The sequence below is a fragment of the Passer montanus genome, unplaced genomic scaffold (assembly GCF_014805655.1).
Source record: "Passer montanus isolate IOZ18808 unplaced genomic scaffold, ASM1480565v1 scaffold16, whole genome shotgun sequence".
NCBI lineage: Eukaryota > Metazoa > Chordata > Aves > Passeriformes > Passeridae > Passer > Passer montanus.
Genome location: NW_024363160.1, coordinates 4,979,358 through 5,006,935, shown reverse-complemented (window position 1 = coordinate 5,006,935; position 27,578 = coordinate 4,979,358). Strand labels below are relative to the sequence as shown.

Sequence of the window (27,578 nt, the reverse complement as noted above, 5' to 3'; positions counted from 1 at the left end):
TTCTGCTCCACCTCCCCACATCTGGCACTCGCATCAGATTACAGGCCAGAAGGCAACGCAAAGAGACGGAAAGGGAGATGTGGCTGGATCGCAGCTAGGAGGAAGCATGTCTTCTATAACTCACTCTTTTCCCAAATGCCGATACCTCAAAGCCTGATAGGAGAAACAATTGTGGGAAAAGTTTGCACACGTACATACACAAGATACACAAACATCCGACAGGCAGTGAATTACACAAAATATGCTCACATAACTTCAGAACTATCAGTCTGTGCCAAAAGTGCAACTGGCTTTCTGATTTTGTAACTGACAAAATTTACAGGAAATGGGCAATCATTGGTTTCTAATTCACACCACTTTCACTTCTTCTAATTTTCCATGTATTTCATAGGCACAACAAAACCAAAAGACACTGAATAATCTAAATGCCACCGTCTTGTCAAATAAGCAGTTTATTGATTGGTCTTTATGAAGTTTAAATTTTGCAAACTTTAAACTGGTTCAAAACTCAACTAGGAAGATGCATGAACCTAAACAAGAATCCAAGGAGCTGACTGGAAGTGCTGTTTCCCAGAGCTCCCTCTGGAATCACATTCTCCTCATCCCTTCAAGCCTGCATCAACAGGAAAACAGCACAAAAACTTTCACTGAGTCTTTCAAGCTTAGCAATAAATCTACTGCAGTCTGAATTATCGAAATTATTCAGACCGTTCAAATGATTTTTTTGTTCCAAATGGTCTCGGCACGCTGGTCAGGAACTCGTCAAGTCAAACACGAGCAACAAAAGTGGAATTCTTCTTGCTAAGCTAATTGATGGCCCTACAAAAACAAAACGCAACTGCATATTCAAAACTTTCAAAGACGCACTGTATTAGAGCTGCAGAGCGCCTTCCCCTCGGTGCCTGCTGTAATATGATCGTAATTGCTGTGAAAGGGCGAGAGACCGACTATACGTTAAATCCTGCCATCTGTAGGTGCTTTACACAGTTCCATTTGCTGCTGCCGGGTCAAAAGTTTACCCTATTTTCGCTTGTTCATAACCAATCACACAAGCCTCTGCTATGCGTAATCTTTGACCTACTCTCAAAGCAATTTTTGTATTATATAGTCATATGATTACACTGAAAAAACCCACACATTTTATTAAGAATACAGTTCTTGTTGGTTAGCTTTATAATTATTATTATTTCCATATTCAGTAAGCATACTGTACCGACCTTGTTCTTCCCAGTTAACTCCCTTGGAGCACAATCATAGAGCCACGAATTCTCCAGCATTTCTGGCTAGTTGCAATCCAGAACAACACACAAAACAGAGCTGGAAAGCATTCACAGTATCTGTCATTTCAGAAGTAAGGGGAAAGAACTGCTCAATCTGTACTAATAGGGAGAGAAGACGTTTTATAAACATTTAAATTAATGTTCATAGTAAAAATGAAAAATGTTTCTGAAAATTAGGACTGTCATAAGAATATCCCTATATATTTACCTTAACTAAATATGCAAAATATATTTCATGGAAACATTTATGCTACTGATATTACTATTATTAAATATCAAGGGAACAAGCAGTTTCATGAACAACAGAATTAATTAACCCTCATCTCCCACAGATTTATACCTCCTGGTTGGTTGACTTCGCTGTCTAGAAAGGTGAAAGCTTTGAAGGAAGTTTTTCCCACAGCTGGGACATTTGTTTAAATCCTCTCTTTCCCCATCGCTAGGATTCCCAGACAACTAACAAGATTATTTCATGCTGCAACCTTTCCCCCTGTCAGGGCACTTTTAGGTGGTTCCACCTATACTCAGCTACTTATTTTCACAAAACCTGCAGGATGTGAATTTCAAGCTCTCCACTGTGCCAAAAAATGTGATCAAAATCAGCAATAGGTTCAAAAGATAATGAGGAGAATTGAAGGGATGTGTGTGCATCTACACAAGTGCACGGTGTGACCTCACAAGCCTTGTTTCCATAGGAAAAGAGGTTAAAACTAAAGGAAAATATTTGACCTTCTTGCTATTTCACAGAAAGCTAACTTAGAAGGACCCAACTAAACAGCTGGCTATACTAATAGATCACCTAAAAGTAATACCACAATATTTAAATCAATCTTGCACATTTTGCTAGACAGTCTTTAAAGAAAAACAGACACACAGGCCTCATTTAACTTCTAATAGGAGATAAAACCAGATACTTTTCCACAGATATGTATTTTACTGTAATCTATTAATTGTGATAGATTTGTGATGTTTAAAATTATTTTTAATCTAGCATTTATACAAGTATGTTCAGTCTTCAAGAATATAAACACAAGTCAGCACTTGCATGAATAGTTACATTGCTCCATTTCACATTTGATTTTTAGTTGCTAAACCCTTCATAAATGTAACAAGAGAATATAAAACCAGCCCTTGCCACTGTGATCAGTGAAGTAATATAAACCAGAGAATAATCAATCAAATAACAGCATGAAGCCATTTCCAAGCAGGTAATAAAATACATTCACATGCAAAATTCTAATAGTTATGAAGTCAAATTATTTACTAAGAGACAGAATTAAAAATTACCCCAAATAAAAAAAAACCAACAATATATAGATTTTAAGGCAACACCAGTCTACCATCTCACTTCTTTGGTACAGCAAAGACCACACATAGGATTTAGCAGCTCTTACAGAAAAGATCAAGACCTTATATGTGCAAAGCACATCTCCTTAGAATGCTATACATGAAGTCATATATTACTTCCATAAACTGCTCAGTCTAAGTCAATGACATGTTTGGAAAACAGAAAAAACTACTCAAAATGTTTCATTTTTCATAGAGAAATAAATAAAACCCAAAGTAAAACAGAAGTCAGTACATTAAAACAATGAAAGCAGTTCATCTAACTGGCAAACATGGTGGCATATGCCAGACATTAGCTATTAGATATTACATAAAATTGTATACAAGATGTTTATTATACATATTATATACATAAATACAAAAAATAAATAAACTGTGTGCACATATACACACAGCTTTCAGACATCTGTTAACAGGACTGAGATCACCTATGATCCAGGCCAGGAACAAGTGAATAGTCTTTCACCCAGGGGAAAGCAAGATGGATGCTGTTACAGGAAACCTACTCCACTCAGCTTATCAGCAGCAAAATGAACAGAGGAAAAGGCCCAGTATAAAAGGAGAAACAAAGACAAGGCAACAGAACTGACTCTCAAGAACACAAAAGAGAAGGCTGAAGGTACCCAGAGGTATCTACAACATGTCTCAACACAGGGAAATTTTTCACCTTGGCAGAACAGTCTGATCTAGAGCAGAGCTCAAACAACTGGAGCAACAACTTATCAGGAGATAAAAAGACTGAAGAAGTGAGGTTGAGAATTCAGGAAACCTGACTCAAACCCCAAGATGATCCATCCAGTAGCAAAGAAATGCTATAAAACCAAATCAGCGTTTTATGTAAGTTTGTGCATCTCTTCTAATTTTCTTACAATGCAAAAAGTGAGTTTAGAAAGTTTGCAACTGAGCATGAATTTATATTACTCTTTATATTACCGGAGCAATTTGGAGAATTTAACACTGGTCTTGATAATATGGTTAGTTTACTCATATGGGCCTCATTCCTGATAAGGAGAAATTATCTGTCCCCAGGAAAGAGATCTTTCATGCCAGAGCCAGAAACTTTACAGGAACCTGATGAGGCTCAGGGGAATTTACAAGTACCAGGATTTTATGTAGGTCCACAGAGCAATGAGGTATCTATGATGCAGATCTTTTTCTTTCAGTTTTATTTAAGAAGAACAATTCTGCTATACAATTAGAGACCAGAAAAATTGCAGTAACTCCTTACTACCACATATATTTCCATTTGACTGTACTGGAATTAAGCGATCCAGGTTATTTATATAAACACATGTACAAAAAGTAACAAGTTTCTTCTCATATCAGCTGACTGAATCATAGTAAGTTGAGTTCTTAAAGAGAACCAATTTGAATCACCCAATTTGTACATGATTTTTCTACTGTTTCATTTTCGCCTAAACCATTTTCATTAGTACAAGAGCCTAATGATTTCCTAGGTGTGAAAATTCTTAAAACAATGAAGCTGAAAAAAGGAAAAGTTAAAAAAATTATAAATCATATAAAAATCTAAATCTTAATTTAGTATTTAACTTTATGATGATAAAAACATACAATCAAGTGTGGAGACAATTGTTAGAAGTATTTTCTTTGGATGATATGCACAGATTAAAAAGGTATTCAGTGCTCTCATGTAATGGATATGCATGTTATCTCAGGATAATAAAATTTTTATAGACTATCACTGCATGACAATGAAAAGTACACATACAATTTTATTAATATTATTATTGTTTCATATATATACAGAGCTTTCCATCTTCCCATATTCTTTTTTGGTTTAATAGTTACAGTCTCAAATTAATCTTGCGATTCTCCTAAAAGGCAATACAAGACTATAATATCAAAATCCACTCAAATATTAGTATTTGACTTCTCAAATGGCAATTAGAAGTTTGAATCTGAATTACTTCATATGCAAATAAGGTGCTTTTTATATGGCAGAGGAGCTTGGAGTTGATAAAGGCATTTTTAATGAAGTGTTTTAAAGGATGTGGTTTTCTATTAAAAGAGGTCACCTATTACAAGGAGTTGGCAATTCTGTTTCAGTGGTTGGCTGCAGAACCTCCCACCAGCTAATTCTCACAGGCTTTACCTCCTAGTCCTTGGGATAGTCACCAACCTGGCCAGCCTGCACATGCTGCAAGTAGCCATCCTACAAATATTATCAAGATATTATCATGGAAATAAAGCCACACCACAAGAGAAGGAAGGCTCCTCCACTCCCTCAGAGCCAGCCCTCTAAAGTGGATTGTGGCAAGCCTCCAGTGCAGTCCAGTTGCTGGGCAGCATTTGCTGCAGTGAAGCTGCTCTCCATCTCCTTTGGTAAAAAGCAGAGCAGATGGAAATTTCCTGTAGGCTGGTCTTGGCCCAGAGACCACTGTTTGGACGATACTCCTCCACGAATAAGAGCAATCCATTCATTGCAACAAGCTGACTGGCCCTACTGTCTTTTAGAACACAGCTCGGTCCAATCCCTTCAGTCAGTGATAAAGCACAGCGCAGTGTGAGCACATTTCATCGCCTGTGCCCGGGTAGGAATCAAGCCATGAAGGAAAATATGGCCATGTCACGCTAAGCAAAGAAACACATGAGTAACTCTGGCAAGCACCTAAGATAAGGCTTTTCTGAATGACTAAAGGTAATGTTATATTGATGTTATGATAAATTATTACCTACAGACACAGAGTAAGCAGACGCAGCAGCAGAAGCTGTGCAACCATACTCTTCAGAGTGGCAGCTGAATGTTCTCTGAACAACATTGGAAGAATAGAAAGAAATCTCTTACACAATAAAAAAACATTATAAACCTGAAAGTTTCCAAATTTTAATTAGAATGAAAGAAACACTTCAATATATGTAACCACCATGGATTACAAGACTCAAAGGAGCTCTTATTTTCTTTGGTCTTCCCTTGTCTGTCCATCATAGCTAAAACACTATAGAGCTCAAAGCAGAACTCTGCCCTGACTTTGTTCCGTTTGCAATCACTGCTGTACATATCTTGTTTGCTATGCACAGGCTGCTAAGACTGCTTTCAAACTCCATTCAAACATGAGTCAAGGTGCTGGTCATTGATGTAGCTTTTCTGGTTGTTCCAGTTTCAACAAAATGGGTCTGACAGCTTTTCCTGAAGAAATTAAAACACTAGAACAGGATGTAATAGTCCTTTTAAGGCCTAAAGACAAAAGGTGGTCACTATGAATTTATGATATTCCACTATTTATCTGATAGTTGAAGAGGAAAGCCAGGAAAGGGAAGAGAAATGTTCTACATTATGTTTAGGACAGAGGAATCATTGTTGAGCTCTGCCTAAAGGTTTCTCAGAGGGCTTTGCAAAAGGCAGTGCTACCTATCACATGAAGAAAAGGCACACTCAATCACCATATGCAGCCAGTGTTGCAGCTTCATTTTCTGCAGTGCCTCCCTGCGGAACATCTCATTGGTGAGCAAACTTTCCTTGGAAAGGCTCCTCAACAGTCCTTTCTAGCAAGTAGAGTACATAGGGAATATTCAGTAGGCATTTGCTGCTCAAGTGCATTATATCAGCAGAGACAGAGAGTGTACAGGCCTTGTCTGGATGAGAAGTTAGGGCTTTCTCCAAAGGCTCTCCAAGCAGCCTAAAGCATATTTAAACCAACCTGAGAGTGTACAGGAACAGAAGAGGAACTCTTTCTTATCCTTTTGTACTCATGCTTTTCTGTCACACTAAGTGCATGGAGTAGAGTCAAAGGCAGGATGGCTGAATTAACTCAGAAAAAAGCTGTCCAAAAAAGCTGAGCAATCAGTCCTCAAAAAATTAATGATAAAAGACTTTGAATAAAGCCAATTTGTAATGGAATGTAAGAAGGGAAGTCCCTAAAGAGAAAAACTGTCTACCAGCTCTGCAGCAGGTTTTGCTGCCCCATGCAGTTTACCATGGCAAGAAGCCAACTTGGCAAGAATCACTCTTCTCCAAGGAGCCTGGCAGAGATCCAGCCACACTCATAGGTCTCATAGCTGCTGCCAAACTCGAGGGGCAACTGAAGACCCTCTTCTGTGAATCTGCAGATCTGGTTATGACTGGGGATATTTGTGTTTCAAAATGTTCTTAACCAAGTCAAGTTCCCTCTGTGTTTATACAGTGACTGAACAGGCGAAACAGAATACTTAACCCAGCTACAGAAATGAGCCACAGATTGTTAATTATATGGCTATTTGCACTTTGACTGGAAGAGGAAGTAAGCTGGTTATAACTACTTTGGGCTTTACTCCTGCAACTGCATTGAAACCACATTTATGACAGCTGAAACTATGCAATTTATATAAATGTAGGTGCTTCCTGTTTTTGAAACAAGTCGTGGTCTGCTTGCCTTTACCTCACAGTAACGTCACTGGAACCAGAATGTATTAAATATGCTCAGTTTTACTGACTTTATGATCTTATTTTGCTAATTATTTTTAAATATCTACGTAAAATACATATTTTGGACTAGTGCTGCCAAGCATATCTATTCCTAGGGCCTAGCTGTGCTCTTTAGGCATTAGGAAACACATGTTTTTCACGTGTGAGACTGAAATGCCCAGCTACCACCGGGGCATGCTCAGACCCTGCTGACTCTCAGATGAGGAGGCAGGTGCGTCACACTCCCCGGCAGGCAGGCTGCACTCTGAACTACACATGCAGGCAGACCTAACTTTTTCCATTCAATATGCAGTATTTCAAGTAATTTGTAATAGCAGCAATAATGGAAACCTTATTATTTTGCACAGAGTAACATTCATTCTTCATTGTGGCTAGTATATGTTCAATTTTATAGACAGTGAGCATGGGGAATAACCACAGCCTTACTAGCATAAATTGAAGAAAATCACAATTTGACTAGAAGATAATTTTGCAAATATTATTTAAAAAGCCTAATAGGCAGGAGCATGTTTCCTGTCTTTTTCTCTCATTATGCTTATTTATGTGAATTGGAACTCACAAACCAAACTTCTGCAATGAGTACAATTACGTAAATCAGCCCTCTTGCTTTTCCAGTACAGTCATTTTCCTACAAGATTACAGAAGGAAGACTGATTCTACTGTTCAACCGGAAAGCAAACGGATGTCCAGTAACTCCTGATGATAAAATGTGGTAATTCTTACCAAAAAAACCCCACACACTCCCATTTAATTTACAGTTTATTCCTCCACATTTAGTTTGGAACATACTGTTTTAAAGTCAGGTATCCTTCGAAATCCAAGATATTTACAGTCAAGATAGCCAAAATCCTCCAGAGACAGAAGGGGCAGCATTTCTTCCACCTTTGTTTTACTCTCCAAGACCACAACCTCATATTTCAGACCATTAGATCCCACCCTTTAGGCTTTAAGAACTCACCAGCTTCACAGTGCTTACAGGGTGAACAATTACAGAATGCTTAGTCTCACTCTGTAAGAAGACCAAATAAAAATTCCGTTTAAAAGTCCTTGTGTAAAAACCTTCAACTCAAAGAAACACTAAAGCTAAAATTTCAAAATTTCACCTGATTGATTGATTTCGCTCTACTTTAGAAGCAAACACAATATGCAGTCAAGAGACGTTTCTTAAAAACACTTGGTTGCCTTCTCAACCAAGGCATGGTTTAGAAAGCAATTTACAACTACAAGAGGCGGGTCCTGCCACCCCTCCCTACCAGGCCATCTTCAGCAGCAACATTTGTCCAACTCTGCAGTTAGAAAGTTCGAAGAGGTGAAGAGCCAGCCAAGTGACTCAACTAAAAATGCATCAAGCTGTCCTCTGGTTTGGCTCCCTGAGCCAGCTCAGCCCAGAGCTGTGGCTGCAGCAGCACTGGCACAAGGGAGAGGGGGTAACACTCCAGCACAGAGGGTGCAAGCCACACTTCAGGAAGCTGTCAGACCAATGCTAGCTGCCATGATGTCACATTTGTGTCATCTCCACAAAAACTGGCCGCATGTTCAGCGCCTAACCTCCAAACAAGAGAGGACACATAATAATCCAATTCACGATGCCCATCTAGAGCTGCTCAGATTGAAGAGACTCACTGAGCTACAAAGTTTCCACTCATCTTCTTATTTTTTTCTGACTGAAGCCTACTGTTTCTACACAGAAATGCTCAAGTCCAGATCTTTGCAAACTTATTTCCCAAAGTAATGTGAGCATTTCTAATAAGGAGAAGAAAAAAGGACTTAATGAAGGCAACCCAGATTAGCTAAATGACACATCACAGTGGAACAATTCTGCTGTTAAAGACCTTGCAGATGTTATGATGGAGGCAAAGAAAGCCTTTCTTTAGCTACAGCACAGCTGCTGCATACAACTTCAAAAAGACTTGGCACAGGATTTCAGCCACAAAACTTTCCCCTCACTTCATTTCATGAACGTCATCTGCAGCCTCAGTGAGCTGCACCAGGGACAAAACCAGCACGTGGGGAGTTTGCAACATTTTATGGGCAGTGGGGCAGCTTTTTGCACACATAGTACTCGTGCACATTCAGAAAACTTGTCTATACATCTCCATTCCTCCTCAGTCAGCAATCCCTCAAAAGCAATGATATCCCACACTGCTGTCCTTCTATTTATACCTCCATTATCTTTTAAGTTAAAGACTACATAACGAAGAAATATTATAGCTTAAAAACCAGCTGTAATAAACTGATCATTTCCTTCACTTTTTAAGTAACATTAGAAAGTATTATCAACTTTCATCCACATCCCTCATACACTAAGCTACTCTAAATAGACACCCTGACCACAAAGCTGAAAATATCATAGCTTACAATCACCCTGAATGCACATGGTTAATGCCAATCTTGTATCTTCCATGTTATACACACAGCACAAAGAAAGTACATATTCACTGTCTAAAGTCAAAGTCCAGCTTTCCCCTTCAAGTATGTCAAAGTACTACAGCCAGTTACAGGTAGAACATAGGAAGGACTTGCAATGATTTTATAATATTTAACAGTAAAGCACACAGAACTTAACTATGATCTTACATTTGTGATTTCCTTTCAGTGATGATAGTGTTAAGATATATACCTGAGAACTCGAAGATGCATGTATGTATATGAGATAAAATTAAAACATTTATGACACATGGGAACAAAATATTGGAAAAACTATTCTTAATGTCTCCCTTTGTTCTTTTCTTATTATTCATGTCAGCTCGTTGACTCTAAGATATTCTTAGGCAACTAGAATGTGAAGCCATAAACTGCTTTGTCACCTACAAACATCTGCAAATCTACAAAGAATCAGTCCAAATGAGAAAACAGCGATAGGAGCAACTAAAACTATATTAATATTTATACTTCATAAGTAAAACAGACTAGGTAAAAATGCAGAAACAAAGAAAGAGAAACAGAAATTAGAAATAGAAATGTACTGGAAGAGAATTTTTTTTAAAAAAACCTGCTCAACTGCTCCACTACCAAGAACTTGAAACAAAGCTGGAATTACACAGCTTTAAAGACTATTAGTAATATTGATTAAAAACAGTGAAGAAAACTCATTAAACCAAAGGTAAAGCTTGAAATACTAGAAGCATTAACCACAGTATTACTATATTCATAAAAACAAAACATTTTGACATGAACTACTTTAATAATAGTAAAAAAAGTAAAGAATATGGGCTGTAACCCCCTGACTCTACTGATCTTATAAAACACCATCTACTTTTCTGAATTAGCAACAGACTCATGAAATTGAACCAATTTGTTCAACAGATGTTTCAGTTGACTCAAGAGAAATTTTACTTTTCTGCTGCAGAAACAGAGTGAGCTGAGTAAAATTCCACTCTTATTAGCAGCATTTGAAGTATATTAGCTCATAATTAGCTGCCATTTCCATTCCTTCTTTCTTTGACATAACAGAAAACATTTTCCACACCGGATTAGACGTGACACTGAAATAAAGTAGGCACATCGATAAAAACAAGTCACCCTCCTTCTCTCCCCCCACCCCCCGTTTTATGGGAGACGCAGGAATGGCAGAGTTTCTATTTTCCTTGGCGTTCCTGTCCCACATGAGCTGATAATCTCCGCGGTGTGGCTGTGCCAGCACGCTGCCCTGCAGGCCCACAACACCCCTGCTGTTCCAGCCCCGTGCTTTCCTGCAGCGGGCTCTGCCAGTGGTGAGATCCTTTCGTAATGCGTGCTATTGCATCAGTCTAATTGCAACATAACTCTCAATGCTCTAGATAAAGCAAATAATTTCATTTTTAACTTCTGCTCATAAAATACAGATTGTTTCCCTGCCACCCCCACTGCCTTTTTCTGTTTATTTTCAAAGATTTAAAGAAAGACTTGCATACTGCACAGCAGTAGTCAAACAAAAATACCTCATGTTTTCTTAGAAAGCAGCACTTAGAAATATTGCTCAACACCTAAAGCATTAGTGCAGCCTTTCACAGAGCTGTATGTAGTAGATCCCCTGTGAGCAGGCTGGAAGGGGAACGTACATTCTTACTCTGTGTATTTAATATAATATTCAGCCATTATAAAACCTTCATAGTTTTTTACTCTCTCTCTTCCCTGCAATAGAGAGAAATAGCTTATCCGGCAAACACACCATGTTTCTAGGCATTGAAAACATGCTCTTGGTTAATTCATAAAACCTGATTTAATGTTTTTTTTCATTCAGTTTAGCTAAGTTGAAACAATATTTAGCTTAACCATGCCTTGGCCAAAAAATTCTCTGTTATCTACTGATTACAACAGCATTGTATCTAACTATGAACATCACACTGGGAAAATACAAACCCCAAAATTGAGGAAATGCAGATGAAATTCAGACTCCAAGTCATTTTGATAGTGGGCATTACAAACACTACTTAGTATCTGATACAATAACCAGGCACAAGAATCATGTGCCTGCAATGAATGATGAAATTACATGTCATTTTAATTTTATGTACATATATAATCTGAGTTGACAGCATAAAAAAATGCTGTGCTTCTTGCACCCCAAATCATCTTGCATGATACAAATGTCTACACTAAAACTAATCTGGATGCAAGCACTCATAGGAGGAGATATCTGAAGCTAAATCTCAGAAAACCTAAACTTTGCCTTTGTTTGCTTTTGTGGCATGGTAAACGTCACAGTTATGTCATACCATTTCCACAGCACCTCTGCACCGTTCAAAAACTTACAAAATTACCACTAATCAAAACAATAATCTGTTTAAGTCTTGGCATTTGGAGTATGGTCCTATACCTGATTTACTGCACACTACTCAAACTTTTTTTTGGAAGACAGAACAAGAGATTTCTTTGTGAATTCAATGGTGCAGCTGAGTGCTTCATCAGCATAATGGTTAGTCCTACCCCTACTCTGTTACTCTAGCCTAGAATAACTGTGTTATTCCTAGCTTCCTAACTAAAGCAGTGACAGCTTGAAGGTCAAAACTGATTCTCCAGTTCTGAAGACAACTTTGTCTCCAGGTTGGCATAACTCAGACCTAATTTTTTCACAGGACTTGGCATTATGTTGTGCTTTATATAGCACCTCCAAACCTCAGCCCCCACGGCCTCACCCCTAGCCACCAGTGGTCAGTACTTTTCCAAGCAAGATCCGAAGATCTCAAGTCATCCACAAGAAAGCAAGACACAGTGAGCAAAGGCATAAGAAAAGCCAGGATTGAGCCACTTACCTAGCATCACCTAAGAAGTCTGCAGCACAGCCAGGAAGGGAGTCCCGCTCGCCAGGGCAGCATGCAGCTGCACAGAGCACCAGAATGGCTCCTGCTTTCTGCAATCCCCTGCCTCGTCCACCACGCACGTCCCGACTTCTGCTGGAAGGGAGGCAGGGGTACTCCAGAGAACAGCCTTCTCCAATGCATCAACCAGATTCATTCCCAGAGCAAGTCCATCCTGTGCACGGAACAGAGCAGGAGTCCTGCAGGAAAAAAAAAAAAAAAACAAACCAGCACATTAGCACGTGACTTAATACCATTAAATTGAGAGGCTTCCTCACAAGGGGCCAAACAAAAGAGATTTGAACAGATAAGCTCAGTTTTGACAATCCTTGACTTGGACACTGCCACACTGGAAAAATGTTTGCATTCACCTCTTCTAGAAGTAAGAAATGAAGACATCAGACACTGTCACACTGGCACCTACAAAAAACCAGCAGCTGGTTTGAAATCTTTAGATGTACCATGCAGCTTTTGTGGGACAGTAATATCAAATTGGTTGCAAATGTGAAATGATTCTCTGCATGGAAATTAGCCATAAGTGATGACTGAAAACATCCTCAAAGAACTTCTACTGAAATCAAAGAGTGTTTACTTAACATTCAGGATCTCTGGACCTTCCAGAACAAACTTCTCTGCCTGTTTTCCTCAAGCCATATCCTCTGGCCAATGCTGATTCAAGCCCTGGTCCTTCTCCATTCCTACCTTCAGCACCCCTGCCAAGTCTCTCCTTACCCTGCTCCCCAAGAATTTTCATCTCTCCCAGCTCAGTCACTTCCAGGCTTGGCTAGCAGTGCCACACTCTCCCCTTGACTCCCCCTTCTTTCTTTATTGCCCCAGTATTATCTCTCACTCTCCCACCACATCTGCCTCCCCTGTTCTCAGTCTATGGCATTCTAGAGTCAGAACCACACTAGTGTCCCACTCAAGTCAATGTCCCACGGCTTTGCTTCTAGTTCTCGGGCACTAGGGTACAAACCCAGCTTCCCTCTCCTCTTCCAGGCCACATACCTCTCATATGCCCAAGACACCACGTGAGATATGTAATTTCTTTAAAAAGTTAAAGTTTGTTTCGATCTGAGAATTTTGCAGTGCTGACAAAGGCAAAGCTGTGACTCGTAATTGGCTCTTTTTCCCCAGACCCCTTCACCAGCACTTCCCACACTCCAACTCCTAGTTTCTGTTTCAAAGGGAGGGACATGGAGCATTTCCAAAAAAAGACTAGTTTTTTTTTTTTTGTTGTTTCGTTTGCAGAACCACACTAGTGTCCCACTCAAGTCAATGTCCCACGGCTTTGCTTCTAGTTCTCGGGCACTAGGGTACAAACCCAGCTTCCCTCTCCTCTTCCAGGCCACATACCTCTCATATGCCCAAGACACCACGTGAGATATGTAATTTCTTTAAAAAGTTAAAGTTTGTTTCGATCTGAGAATTTTGCAGTGCTGACAAAGGCAAAGCTGTGACTCGTAATTGGCTCTTTTTCCCCAGACCCCTTCACCAGCACTTCCCACACTCCAACTCCTAGTTTCTGTTTCAAAGGGAGGGACATGGAGCATTTCCAAAAAAAGACTGGTTTTTTTTTTTTGTTTCATTTGTGGTTTTTTGGGGTTTTTTTTGTTTGTTTGTGGCTTTTATTTTTTAATCTACAATGAGAAACAACTTTTTCCACACATGCTCACAGAGAGCTAAATTATTTTGGCAGCAAAAAAAAAAAAAATTAAACTGGCAGCAACTGCCTAGCCCCAAAGGCTAACATTTTGTAAAGTTATAAAAAGCTCCAAGGAACATCCTATACTGGGAAGAACCAGGCAGTCTTCCTTACTGCAACTTCTGGCACTCTCATTTCAGCCCTTAACAGCTTAACTCATTCAGCTCACTCCATCAAGAACTGTGCAAATCCTACCACCTCAGTGGTCAAGCTGAGGAGCAGGAGCTGTGGGTGGACAGGGCTGGAGTGAGCACCATGCCATGCAAGCTGCCTTTGCCTTCACCACCAGTTTTGTTGCATGCCTACAGCAATACAGCAAACAGCATCATCGGACAGCACGTAGCGCAGCCAGCATTTCTTCAGATGTTTTCATCTTGGAGGTACCAATGACTGCCTGAAAAGCTACAGCTGCTCAAAAATACTTCTAGGCCAGGAAGACCTGAAGTAAAATGAGTTAGCTTCATTCCTGATTAAGGTCACACACAGCTAATAGAGAGAATTTAAGCAAAACCACTTTACTTTCCATTTGCAGTAAATCAGGAGCAGCCCTGTGTAAGTTACAAAAGGGAAGAATAATTTCACACAGTACTATTGCTTGTGATCACCTGCCCCTCCCTGGAGTGGAAATAGCCTTCTTAAATGAAATACTGGGAAGCTTCTTCTTTCCTTTTCTCTCTCTAGCTATTTAGTTACTTATCTCAGCATGAAAAACAAATGCAGCATGCTGTCAATATACAAAGGAAAGAATATATATAAAAAAGAAAAAGGGAAACCTCTCAAAACAGATAACATTCTTTTAGAGCAAAGTCCAATTTACAGATTTTTATACTGAGCTTGTAAGAGCAAACAGGGCAACAATTTCCCGGTGGCTCTTGTAAATATTCTGTACAAATAAGGTCCAGAAGAGGAGACCAGGAAAAGAAAAACAGTCACATGCTCACAGACAGATGCTAATTATGACATGGATTAAATGCAATATAACATTTATTTTTCAATAAGAAATAATTATTTTTAAGGAATTACTAGCCATTTCTGCAAGATCATATTTAGTCTAAGACATTTGATGCACCTAAGTCTTAACAACTATGGCAAAAGTAGTATGGGACCCACATGCACACTCCCAGAACAATTATGTGAATTCTTATGAAAATCTACTGTGAAGCTTCAACCTCAATGTGTAAAACAAAATGAGCATTAAAAGCTCATTACCATTTTCCAAAATTACTAAGAAATAATTTTATCATGTTTTGAATTCAATTTAGCAATGAAACTGGCTATCAAGCATCCATATTAGCTATATGTACTTTTTAAAAGCCAGAATAATTATTTGATCACTAGTTACAGTTCAGATGAAAAATATAACTAGGTTGAATGAAACTTCAGTACTTCAACGTACAATCATGGAAACTACACAAAACTTCTTGCTTAAAAAACAAGAGCAGAATTTCATGCACTATTTCATTTGGCAGAGTATAAACATTTGCTGTCAGCAAAGGACTTTTTTCAGTGAAGAAAAAGGAAAGTATCTGAATTCATACAGCATTGCCCAAGTGATTAGAAGTATCAGCCACTGCTAGTTGTCTCTCAACTGTAACCAACTGCAATGGAATTTGTTCCTACAGACCACTATAATGTGTTCCTAAAAACTCTTCTGAAATCCAGCAGACCTCCAAAAAAGCTATGTGTTTGTTTAACATAAACTAACCCAATTATTTTGTCATCAAAATCAATATTTATGGACTAAAACACTACTTCAAGTAGGAAAGCTTTAATGTAAAACAAATCATAAAACACTGATAATGGATATGCTTGAAAAGGCTCTAGGATTGCATGTATTTATATAAGATTTGTGAATGTATAAACACTTGGTTATATATGTCAAGAAAAAGGTGAGGCTCAGTGCAGTGAAATAAACATCTGAAGACTAAGCTTCTTTAGAACAGTGGATTCCTACAAGAACTTAAGACAGCTGGCTGAAGTGTATCAAGTATTTTCCCTAACAGCAAAGACTCATCCAAGTCCATAAATTCACTGTTTCAATTTTTTCTATTTTTTTAAGTAGTTTTCAGCATTTTTGAAATGCAAATTATTCCCTGAAAACTTTCAACAGCTTTTTATTGCTAATACAATTATCACAAAGCCACACTACAATGCAAACTGTGTACTTGCTATGATCAACAACACTGGCTTCATTTGGTGAGGGATTCTTCTCTATATTAATAAAATGAATTCTGTTATAAATTCTGTTAGGGAAGCTGTTCTTTAAATCATCATAAGGAAAATAATTTCCTACAATACTAGAACTTTCAATAATCAAAAATCCCAAAATCATAATTCTTTCTTCATCTCAAGAAGTCTCCCAAAGAATTCTATAATCCTACATAACTATAAAATCCTAGCACCAACACAAAAACTACTTCATGCATTGATCAACATGTATAGTGTAGTTTATTCTTTCATTTCAATCTGTTCAAATAACATGACACAATGAGTTCAGTATAAAACATTATGGTTCTTATGCAAATTAACAGACTCCTAACATTAAGGTTACTGCTCCACAATACATTGCACACAGCTGCTCACAGCTTGCCTTCACACTGAAAAGTAGATTAAAATGGAATAATGAACTTCTACCTGTATTCCATTGAATTTACTGACTTGGGGCATATTATTAAAACAAAAAAGTGAGTACCAATACTGACAACAACAGCATGTACAGCTTCCAACTGCTGTGGCACCGCATCCCTTAGTTTTGTGTCTCACTGCCATATGAAACAAAGCCCTTGCCTTGGTGCCCTGGTTGCAGGAAAAAGGGATGGAGTTTCCAGCACTGTTTAATTCCATACCACCCCGCCATGGTGGGAACATGGTTCCAGCAGGAGGAAGCTGAGGCTGGAAGCAGAACCCAGGGAGGGCGTGCGCAGCTCTCAGGGCCAGCTCTGCAGGCCTTGTCCCCCTCTGCCGCTGGCAGTCCCTTCCCCATTCCTCTGAACCGCAGCATTTCTGCTTTGGTGCTGAAAGACAGCACCAGTGAGCCCCAGAAAAAAGAAAATGGAGCCCACTGGAGCCACATGGGCCCAAGCCTCACCCATGGCAGCCACAGCAGCCTCTGGAGCTGTGACCAGAGCCCGAGATGCAGCTGGAACCACCGAGCGTCCCAGTCCCGCTCCCGCAGTCAGGCCAAGAGGAAGGGTCCTCTAAGCTGTTTCAAGGCCCTGTCACATCCCACCAGGTTCAGTCTGGTTTCCCACTGTTTTCCAGCTGGGAGGGAAGTAAGGCCGGGAGCATCCCTGCCACACTGCCTTTGCTTTCCCATCCACCACACGGCTCAGCATGGGGCCAGCTGCCATTCTGCCTTTGGCTGGGAATCCACACTGGGTTCTTCTTCAGGAAGTGTTTTGGTTTGTCCAGTGGTAAATACTCTTTTGTGAGTAAAACACTCACTTTATTACATTCTTTTATTAGCATTGCTGTGGTTATTGCAATTTTCCAGTAAACTGTGATTATATTTTATAATCTCTCCTAGTGTTTCCTCCACTACCAGAAGGGAGCGGGGGAATGGGGCAGCTTGAGTGGCTTTAATTTTCCCACTGGGTTTTAAACTAGCACACTCAGAAAGCAAGTCAAGCACAATGTGCACCCACAACACCAGCCCTCTGCTGTTAACCCTAGCCACCACTGTGAGTTCAAGGTAATTCAGTTTCAGTCAAATATTCTTCAGGTTGAATGACTTTTCCATTCTTTAGCAAGTATCGAGGGAAACACCAGATGCAAAGAGTCAACATGTCATAGCTTTGTGGACATCCGCTCATGTCCCCCACAGAATTTTTCTTGAGATCCACAGCAATTTCCAGCACCTCAAGCACTGATCTGGCTGACTAAAGCTTGGTTATGTTATGAGCACTTCTTTGAAACCAACATTTAAGCTCACCTCACTTCATGTACTTGCTCTAAAAGAGAATTTGTTTTCCTTAGTCTATGAACAACAGTGCCAAAGTAGCTACAGAGTAAATAGTAAACAGGTATATAGCAGTACGTAATCCATATGCTGTCTACTAAAATAAATCTACTTATAGTCTGTTGTTTTCAAGACAATGCACCTGAGTCTCAGATTTTTGAATATCAGAAGTCATATCACTTAGGTGTGATTTAACTTATTTTTAAACTAAACCAGAATTATAAAAGCAAAACTAAGTACCAGCACAGATGCAAGGATATCTTGCATAGAAAGTCAACAAAAAGTCCTTAGAATAAATGCATATACCCCTGTAGTATTCTCTGGCCACTGAGGTGGCTCTTAGGATATATATCAAAGTGAAGATGACTCCTGGCACACATTTGGCTTTGGTACTGAACCAAAGCAAACCTTTTGAAGTTACCTGCCTCTTATTACTGTGGCTTGCAACAGAAATACACTGTGACCCTATATTTTTGTGAGCAAACCTCCATTTCTGCTACAGGGCTTTATGACTATTATCAAACTATGCTTTAGTTTCCACCAAGGTGATTTTCAAAAATTCAAAACTACATTATATAATTCATACATTTTCCAGAGACACAAGAAAGTTCTCCACAGAACTGAGAAATATTATTGCTCCTAAAGACATAAAAATGCATGTTATGCATAGGTTCCTTACCAAAATAATGAATACTAAACTCTATTAACCTCTATTATACTGTTTGTGCCTAATTTGCAAATTTCTTTGCATAAAATGTCCTTTTTTACAATACCTTGCTATGCCAACAGTGTGCTTAGCTACAGAAATTTTAGATTATGAGCCTCAAATCCATGATGAGAAGGAGCAGAGAATATTTTCTAACAGATACTGTGCATGAAATGTGAGTTTGGTGCCTCAGTGCTTGACAGCTCTGATTTAATACACTGATTTCTCCTCTACTGTCTGGGCTACATTTGTAAAACTTAATAATCTCTTTTTTGGTGTATCTTTGGAACCCACAAATGGTTCCTCTCATGGAAACCACCCCAAACACCATCACATTATTCTGGAAAGAAATGCTCAAAGCGTGCTGTCACACCAGAGTACTGAGCCAACCTAAGAGTTCACTATTAAGAAGTTCCCTGCATTCATCCTATGCTACTCAATTTATCCTGCCATGCCAAACAGCCTCAGTCACTTTTTGATGCTTCTCCCCTTTGCATACACAGATTAACTCTAGCTAGCCCAAAGACTAGGATCAGGCATTTTCACTGCCAGTTAAGTATATCTGATTAAGGAAGACCAGCCCTCTGAAATCTGATGACTATTGCCATCTCCTGTCTCTTTCCAACTGAGGTTAAAGAATCTCTGAATACTCCAAACAGCAGTTTCCAAGCTATAATGCATAGTTGATAGCTTTAATTAATCTGGCAAAACTATACCATGCACCAGCATTATAAATGCCTAATTTCACAAAGTGATAGCAGTAACCAGTAAGAAAATTTAGTAAGGGGAAAACATCCTCAAAAACTTATGGAAGCATTTAACAAAAAAGCTTGCCTGTCCCAGGTCCTTGTACAAGAACTAAGGAAAGCCCCCAGTACATCAATCTGCCCCACTCACGGTTTCAGTGGCACGTCTCTCACCTTCAGCCAGTGTGGTGGATACACTGCAAACTGCACAGTGCAGCAGTTACAGAAGTTTTTGTAAGTTCTTCAGCAAAGAGGGAAGAAAAATCAACACTAACTTCAGTATTTGGTTCAAATTGTGCTGATTTTTTTTTTAATTTCTTGCCAAGCGTGGGGTTTTTTCCCCCTTTAAGTCAAGTCACCATTAACTCACTATGAAACCCATGGAGACAGCTTCTCTATCACAATCTCCCCAAATGCAAAATTGTTTAATACCTCCAGTGACAGTTACAACACAGAAACAGAGAATTATTATATATTAATCCTACACATTCCTGAGTCACAAAAGAACATACAGCATTTAAATACACATTTCAAATGAGAGAAATCTACTCAATTTACTAAGAATAATACATTTACATAGATTACATTATATATAAAATATAAAGTTGAGCATTATATAAAAATATAAAACAAAATTGAACATTATCTGTAAAAATATAAAACAAACACAACATATATATTTAATTTCTAATTTCTAAAAAAAACTGTCCCAAAAGTGCTACTCAGTTCTTCTAAATATCAAACCAGTTCCAGTGTTATGACTAAATTTGGTGACTCATCTTCTTTGGTTCCAGGATTTTTCTGCAGATATCCCCAGAAATAAAGAAACTGCTTTTGTTTCTGTTGAACACAATTGGTGTTAAGTTGCATCTCTCAAAAGAGAGAGAATATTTTAATTGTTTCAAGTGTTCATTAAGTACAAGTGGGATCAAGTGGAAAAGCTGCTATACCTACAGCTCAGCGCAACTGCAGTCCCCAGCTTTCATCAAGTAATGTTCTCATGCAAGGTAGAGTGCAAAGAAATTCTGACTACACATAAATTAAAGGAGGTAAAGAGAGCTTCACACTTTGCTGCAATGATCGGTCATGCTCACTGCACCTATTCAGAGCACCCTGAACACCCCCATGCCACGTTTCTGTCCTCCTCTATTTCACAGACTATTGACCCACCTTATCCACTCCTTGAGTCACATGAGCACTACTCCTCCCTTCAGCCCCTTTTTGGGAAGCTAAGGGTCATTAATATGACTGCTACCTGACTGGTTTCTAACCAGGCAGGCCAGTTTTACTGCTACCTTAATGACTGCAAACGAGACAACTGCATTTTCCAGTTTTCTGAGTAGCCACTCCAGCAGGGGACATGTGGAAACACTGGTGCACACGCCTGTCCACGGCCCTGCAGACTCCCAGCTCTTGCATCACATTGGTGGCTGATACCACTGCACATGCACAGGGCAGCTGAGCATGCAAACCAACCACCTTCAGATGCAAATTATTTTTTTTTCTTTAAGAAGTGGCCAGCTGGCATGCCTAACTCTATTTCTCCTCTTGCATGACAGCAGGACAGATTCCCATTTCTATCAACAGACTTCAAAAGGTTTTGTAAACCATCCTTCGGTAACACCAGGGTTTCCTGCCTCACATCTCTTGTACTTCCTCCTTCCTCCACCCCACTTCCCATACCACTCAAATCCTCATTCCCATCTATCATCCTCCTGGGCACGAGACAGGTCTATGAGAGTGCCAACTGTGTGAGCTGCCCTAGGAGGATGGGCAGAGGCAGTTGGGGATATTACACTGGAAGGTGTTAACGGCCACCATCAAATGGTTCTTTCATCTCCAGGCAATTACAGAGCTGGGCCTGCTAACCAGATGCAAGGGGCTCCCTCTTCCCCTCATGTCTTCCTTCTGCATCCCAGACAAACACAAGTGCCATCAACTTGAGTCCAAGGCCCTATAAACCAATTAGAGGTTTATTTTGAACTTAAAAAGAAGAAAAGGACTGTTTTGCCTTTATAGATGTCAGAAGGAGTTTGCAAACCAACAGTGCAACTCTGAAAGAGACTCTTGTAACAACTCCTGTCTCCTTAAGAGGTGGCTGAAAATATGCAATTTGATTGCTGAAGTTTAACAACATTTGAAATGCTCTGAAGTTCTTACCACAATCATATGTATAAAAAAGAATTTTTAAAAGCTTCAAAAACTAGATGAAAAGCATGTAAGATTGGTTAGGTGCTTTCTACTAATTAGTACTGCTTTTATTATACAGGGCAAGAAAATGACAATTTTTTTCCTCAACTGGCAGTGAACAGCCAATTCAATAAGCTGCGTTTTTGTTTTCTGTGACAAGGCAGTGGAAAAATCTCTTTCATTTATTAGGTCTGCAGAGACCAAAACTGGCTGGGTGTCAAACCTGCTTTGTAAAAGCCCAGATCCATTCAGCCATGTGTAGATTCCATAATTCTTTATGACCTGTTCTCAGTATCAGCTTCACAAAAGATGAAACTTTCGTGTCTTTCAGCGAGTGTTAGTGCAACCCTTTATAAAACGAAGCAAAAACCTGAACTGACAGTTCAACACAGAAAGGAAAAAACCACCCTAATGGCAATGCCAAATTAAATTAGTTTTAGATTTTTTTTCCAGATGAGCTTTGCATAAAGATATAAAATGAGGTCCCCTGTAATGGTGGATAAGCATGCTGTATAAATATGTAAATTTTAATAGCTCATTGCTCCATGCCCCACTGCATGCACCTATGCTTAAGGGACAGTTTCATCACCTCACTAGTGACTGTAGAGTATCCAGAATTTGTCATGGGGACAGACAGGGCAAGGCCTTAAGCTGAAAGGTCTGATGGCAAACTGAGATAGTAAAATAAACTTTTTTTTAGGAGGATGGGGCTTTCAAGATAGAAGAAAACTAGGAGGGTGGAATGACTGACTCGCTTTTAGCTACAAGAATAGCTAGATGGCTTTGATAAACTGAATGTGCTGCCCTGTTAAAAACTACTTCTCATATCAAATCAGGTGCATGCTATATTATATCCAGGGAAAAATATTAAATTTCAATTTTCAGTAAACACACCCAGTACCACATTCTTACATTTTTTACAGCAGAAGCTTATGAATAACAGCACTCATAACACTTTATAATCTGTGACTGTGAAACTGAAATAACTAATTAATCATTTTATTCAAGTGAAATATTCTTGGCTATGCTAAGATTCCACTGTATCTGTCTATACTGACAGCATTTGCTTGAATTCTCCCATTGTTTTGGCAATGCATTTTTTTACCTATTGCATTCTTGAAGGTAAAAAGAACTGCAAGCTAACTCACAAATGTTTCCCACATTATTAAGTACTGTAAATAATCATTTTACCATTAAACCAAGGAATTCTTGTGAAACATGCAATATGCTTCACATATGCTAGAAGTCTAGTATCCTCATTCCATACCCAGTTTGTAATCTTGCATCTGACACATATGTAAACACTAGCAGTCTTAACACCACCTTTCCATGCAAGCTACATGTATTTATCAAGAGAGATAAAGATGCACACATGCACATGATTTTCTTCAAAGTTTACTAAAATCTGCAAGGTCTTTAGGTCACTGGAAAATACGTGTGATTCTTATCACCACCACATAAACAGCCTTCTCTAATAGTCCTCTCTTCAGTATGCAGTCTGCAGATCACAGGAGCACAGAGACTCTGAGCCTCAGTTTCATTTTCACAAGAGCACTGGGAATGTTACACAGCACCATTTCTCATACAGGGAAGGGAATCTGTGCTCCTCACACACAGGTTTGCCACAATTCAAACTTCAGCCATAATCTGTTGATGGTTTCAGGGTAAGGAGTAAAAATTTTAGAAGTAAACAAATGCAGCATTCATGAATACAACACAGAAACAATTTAGAACTGTTTTAGGAATACGATGCTTAAATATGGCTCATTTAACATTTTAGAAATCTGCTGCAAAACATTAAAACTCTAACCTAATCTTTGTTCCTCGTTTGAAGCAGAACAGCTTTGCGTTGCCTCTAAAAATAGGGAGAGAGCAGTGGGGGATGGGAAGCGGACTGAATGAGAGGGTAAGTGAGAGCGAGAACTGATACACCATACTGTAATTTTAAAAAGACTAGTGACTGGTATTCTTAATACCACGGCTTTCCTAACAAAGTCAAGCACTTTCTCAATTACCAAATAAAAAAGGTCAGCCTGTACTTTTTATTTTGTACATGCACACGCAAAGGAAAAAAGGAAAAGTTTTGTTTCATCTGTTACCAAAACCATCATTCTGCAGTCAACACTTTTAATGAAATACAGGCCAAAGGATTAGTCAGAACAGATTCATGGAAAACAAAGGAAATCTGTATGAAAATACAGATAACTAAGCTACATAACTAAACCCAAAAGGGAATCCTGCTTAAGTACCTCCAAATATTGTCCTACAAGTGTCTCTGCAAGGGCTTCTACTCACCCCAGATCCACAGCAATTAGCAGCAACTTTAGGAGCCACTACCCTGAAGATGAGAAAGTATACTAATATCATCATTAAAGCCCTGAATTAAGTATTCTAAGTATCAAATGTGTCAGCAATATAGTCCATGTGTGTTAGAAGTCTTAAGAATTTTATTTTTTTTTCCAGAAACTGAGCAGCCAGGTATCTGGCAGGGTTTTTGAAATTTTAAAATTTTTTTTTTTTTTTTTTTTTTTTTTTCAGAAAAGGAGCAGCCAGGTATCTGGCAGGGAAGGCTACAGGTGAGATGGTACAGGGAAGGCAGTTGCTGCTGAGGTGTTGGCCAGCTGGAAAGACAAGTTATTGCAAAGCTACAGGGTCACAAACAAGATAAGAAAGTAAACCAATTGTGTCTGTCACAAGAAAACTTGTGATGAGCCAGAGGATGGTTACGAGCATGGAGCATCACCAACACAGCACTGCAAGCCTGGCCCTGGAGAGGCAGAAGCAGCACAACCCAGCACTTTCCACAGCTTAACATTAGGCCCATCTCAGCTGGGGCTTTATGTGAGTAAACATGACTCCAGGAGTTTTTTTCAGAGAGTTATTTTTAAATACCTGACCATATGAGCTTCCTTGGAATGGGAAAAAAGAGGAGGCAAAACTAAACAGTCATTACACATATATTTAAATATAACATTAAAAAAACCACAAAATATTTAAACTTACTAGAAATGCTCACTTTCATTTTAATTTTAAAGTTGGCAGTGGACCTGGACCAAAAAAAGGTTATAGTCTAACTGAGATGAAGCAGTGTGGATTTTCTGAAACCAGTCTTTAAAATATATAAGAGGGGAAAAAAACCCCAAACTTGCCCAGAATCTCTCACTTAGAAAGTGACAATTTGGGTTTGAGCTCTTACTCAGAGATGTGCTAAAATCACTCAGAGCTAGAAGAGCTGAAGTAGGAAAGGAAATAAAAGTGCACAATAGGAGATTGTGGCTGTACAGAGCTCAGTTAACAACACCCATATCAACACATTAGCTCAGGAGGTAGGTTTGACACAGAGTTTTCCCAAGAAGTATTTGCACTAATGCCAAAAAAGTACTTATCTACTTCTGTTTTAAAATATGGACATACAACACATCTGGATCTATGTAAATAATCTCCAAAGATGCAGTGGGATGCTCATGGTCACAAGCAATAAGCATTATCAAGGGAAAAGGCTGAGACCAAGAAAGAAAACAATTACATTTAATGGCATATTTTGGAAATACTGATACTGTTTGGTTGCTGGAAATCTAAAACCAGTATTCTTCCAGCAGTACTTGTTAATATATTTAGAATCAAATTCTGTAACAATAACTAAATTTACAAAGCAACAACTGCTTGAAAACATGCTTTCAGTACACAGAGAGAAGTATCTGTTTATCAATCAACCTCAAATCAACTGTCCCCTTCTGTTTACTTGGGATACTTTTACCTGGCACTGGCAATAATGCATGCAAAAATTTGCATAGTTCTGCCACAGTTGTGGTTAATTATCCATTGCTGAAATCTTCAGCAAAATTATTTGTCAAACAAAATGTCATGACAATGAAATAGCAGAATTTGACAATGGAAGAGTAAAATTTAAGTATTAAAATTACGTTACCTTATCTCCATATATGACAGTAATTAATAGCCACTGAAAGAATGGGACCTTTTCCTGGCATGCACATAACCTTTCAAGATTTCTTAATTGCTTACTCCCTAATACTTCCTAAGCTTGGACTTCTATATAATTAGAAGAAAGTAATTTTTTTTATTTCAAGGAAAGTACACTCACGCCACATCTCAGAGTGGAAAACACAGACAGCTAAGCCTTTTCTCAAGTAATAAACTCCCCAAAAAAAACCCCTCAAGCCACCTCCCTCTTCCCCTGAACGCACCAACAGAAGAAAAACACCATGAACACCCAATCCCAAGTGATACTGGTTAATACTCACAGGTTTTTTCATTTTACTATTTGGATATTCAATACATTTTCGTTCACTACGTGTATGTCTGCATTTCTGGAACAAAGCTTCACTTCACATGGCAAAGCACCATCTGGAGCAGACAAGTTTCCTTTCTGCTACATACACCCCATATACTTGAGATGATCTGATAACTTACTTCTGGTTTTGCACAATTACTGCAGCTAATGAAGTTTGTGGTTGTTTATTAGAGAGAGAAGGAAGAGCTACATCAGCTTTAAACCAAAAACTCTGTGATGCTGTATGAACCCTTCCTACAGTAGCCATTTAAAATGTCCATTTCATTACAAAACAGGAATTTCTTCTATGAGCTTCTAGAGTTTCTCTCAAAGTACAGAACTTTTAAAAAATATTTTAAAAAAGCAAACTCCCAGAAAGACGATGAGCACTAACTCCACATGTACCACTAATCATCCACAGAGACAGAATAAACCTCTATTACATACACATCTGAGTACCAGCAAGTTGTGCACTTACTTGTATTTGCAACAACCCTGCACATCCTGGAACCTTTCACTCTAACCAGTGTTTAGGTAAATGGCTGGGGTCAATCCTATTTGAGGTCTTTCTCAACCTAAATGACTCCTGTGATCTAAGGCAATGCATTTTGGGTTCCCTCACCTCAAAGAGCTGATGAAAGGCTAAAGGCAATGAACTGAAAGGGGAATGAAATAAGACATGTAATATTTACAAGAGAAGATTTGGAGTTCCAGCCATAAATCAGCTTTATTCAAATTTTATTCCTTGGTATTTATAACCAGTTACAAGATAATAGTTAATTTGGCATGAGTGCAGCTGAGTATCTGCAGGAGACTAAAGCCATTAAAACCATCTGCAGATACCAAGTGGAAGTAAGTGATCCTAAGGCTACATCTTTCTGCTATTACCTTTGTGTCTTGAAGAGGCAGTGCTGTTTTTCCATCCATATAAGCCTTCTCAATGTTCAACAGAGTTAAGTTATAAAACTGAAAGAGGAAAAAGCACAAAAAACCCCCTCACAAAATCACTTCACCCCATCAAAACCAGGTTTCACGTGACAATAAGGGCTCTGATCTTGCTCACTTTGTTTCCACACTAATGTACCTCAAAAACCCCCAAACAACTGCAGCACAGGAAGAGAAAATCAAGTTAGGACCTAAATGAGCTTGCCTGAGGAAAACAGTTTCCTCACATGGATGAATTATAATGCATCTAACCACACAAATTCCAACTGTGCTGCCCTCTGCACTCCACCACAGCATTCACTGCATTCAATGTTTTGTCTTCCATTGCCCATTGCATGACTGCACGCACCACTTGGTGCATCATTCAGAAATGTTCAGTGTCGAGTATTATTTTCATAAAGGAACTTTCTATGAAGTTCACAAGTAAGCCGACCTGCTTCACTTACAGTATCCTTTGTGTTTAGGACCAGCATTACGCTTTCAACATAAGCAACAGGCAGTATCTAAACCGAGGTGATTATTATGGAAACTTAGGCCTTTCTTTTCCACAGTACTTAGGAAATACATTCAATTAAATATTCAAACCACGTAATCTCCTGACTCAAAGTACAGCTTCTCCTTGAGAAGACTGAGCACTCAGCATTTTTGCAAATCAGACTGAAGCTGAGCACATGCAATCAAGATGAATACTCGGTGCCGACCTCCAAA

The 27,578-nt window shown here is 38.9% G+C and overlaps 1 protein-coding gene across 3 annotated transcripts in view; it reads right to left on the bottom strand.

The window, feature by feature from the left end:
• Positions 1–27,578, bottom strand: part of NCOA2 (nuclear receptor coactivator 2) — a 188,379-nt gene that overhangs the window by 106,518 nt on the left and 54,283 nt on the right. For all 3 annotated transcript variants that reach the window (XM_039702781.1, XM_039702784.1, XM_039702782.1), the window contains one exon: positions 12,285–12,529. The gene's annotated coding sequence lies outside the window, so the exon portion shown is untranslated. The remainder of the gene's footprint in view (positions 1–12,284; positions 12,530–27,578) is intronic.